This window comes from Trachurus japonicus, chromosome 3, assembly GCF_045865225.1.
Source record: "Trachurus japonicus isolate A0001 chromosome 3, Traja_1.0".
Classification (NCBI taxonomy): Eukaryota; Metazoa; Chordata; class Actinopteri; order Carangiformes; family Carangidae; genus Trachurus; species Trachurus japonicus.
The window spans coordinates 4,110,786-4,112,578 of record NC_140909.1 but is presented as its reverse complement, the minus strand read 5'-3'; the positions used below and the strand labels follow the sequence as shown (position 1 = coordinate 4,112,578).

At 37.8% G+C, this 1,793-nt stretch overlaps 1 protein-coding gene across 1 annotated transcript in view; it reads right to left on the bottom strand.

Moving 5' to 3' along the window:
- The window catches only part of rbms1a (RNA binding motif, single stranded interacting protein 1a), a 38,735-nt gene that overhangs the window by 28,034 nt on the left and 8,908 nt on the right, over positions 1 to 1,793 (bottom strand).

Below are 1,793 nucleotides of genomic sequence, written 5' to 3'. Positions count from 1 at the left end.
TCATCAAATACACAATCCAGTGTCAGAGTTGTTTTAGAGGGAAATTCATGCAAAACCACTGATGCACGTTGCCTTCAGGGACAGTTTTTCATCAACAGTCTCTGTATTTCCCTCTAAAACAACTCTGTGTGGTAACGTTGTGTTATTATCTCATAGCGTGGTGAATGTGCAGCTCACAACTTGTCCACCAGAGCGTTGTGGAGTTGTTGGATTGTGTATTTGATGAGTTTGATGAGGAAAACCAAGAAATCCCATAATGAGCCTCCGTAGCGTAGCTCTGAGCAGCTCACGGCTCTGCTCCGCCGTTCTAAAAACATCTTGCACCGACAATTAAAGGTAACAAACCTACTGCTATGACTATAGGGATTATGGCAATGGGACAATTTGCTAAAATGTTGAACTATCCCTTTAAGATCTGGTCCCTTGCCAAGTCAGAGTTCATTTATTGTCATCCAGAGTACATTTACATGTACTAGAACAAAATTATGAAAAACACAAGGCAGAAATCTGAAACATCACTAAAAAATATTTCATAAAATATGTATAAAATAGTTACAATGATAAATAAATATCTAAAAGAGATTAAAACCAGAATTTAAAAGCCTGATGTCTGTAGGGTAAAAGCTGAAGAGCAGCGAATACAGAATGTGTTTTGTGTGATGTTGATATGGTTGAAGCTGAATTTCACTTTCTGTTGATCTCAACGACCTTTGTGCAGTGAACTGGGGAAATCCTTGTTTCACAAAGTTCAGGCGAAGAATGAAGAAAGAGTGTGATACGTCGAGTTGGAGCTCCGTGTCCTCGCCAGATTTATTGAAAAAGCTTTGACATTAAGACAGAAAACACAGAATCCTACATAAGAAAACTATTCACTATTATTGCTTTGTATATTTTGGCAAATCTGCCTGTGTACTCTGAAAGTCTTTAGATGTACAGACTTATGAGACGCCTTTGAATATTTGTTTGTTATTAATGTGCATGACACTTAAAGGGATATTTCAACATTCTGTCAAATTCACCTATCACCATAATCCCTATAGTATTAGGAGTAGGTTGATTACCTTTAATTGTCGGTGCAAAGGCATAGACACACGTACTGCACGGTATTTCCATGTTTCTCTCATCAAATTCATCCAATACACAATCCAACAACTACAAAACGCACTCGTGGACAAGTTGTGACCTGCACATTCACCACGCTATGAGATAAATTAATCATGTAACATTAGAGACAGAGTTGTTTTCGAGGCAAATGCAGCCGGAACTACATTCCAGACACGGCTGCTGGGCGGAGGGATTTCAAAAAGCGCAAGTAGTTCCAAGTATTTGCTTCATGTGTCGTAATGTTACATAATATTACATGATTATCTCATAGCGTGGTGAATGTGCAGGTCACAACTTGTCCACCAGAGCGTTTTGGAGTTGTTGGATTGTGTATTTGATGAGTTTGATGAGGGAAATGTGGAAATACTGAGCAGTTTGCATCTCTGCCCCGCCGATCTAAAAACAGCTTGCACTGTCAATTAAAGGTAATGAACCTACTCCTAAGACTATAAATGTTGAAATATCCCTTTAAATAAACAAATCAATGAATCAATCTATACTATTATATTATCAAATCATGAGTTAGCAGTTTGTTTAATCTGTATAAGACCAAAGTGTCGTTTTACTGAGGATTAATTCTTGTCTTGAAGTCAAAATGTCAAACTACTTCTTTAAAACCCAGTGAAGACTTTTCGTCTGAAGTCGTGACCAAACACACGTAGTTTGCACAACATTTCAACAACGTGTTT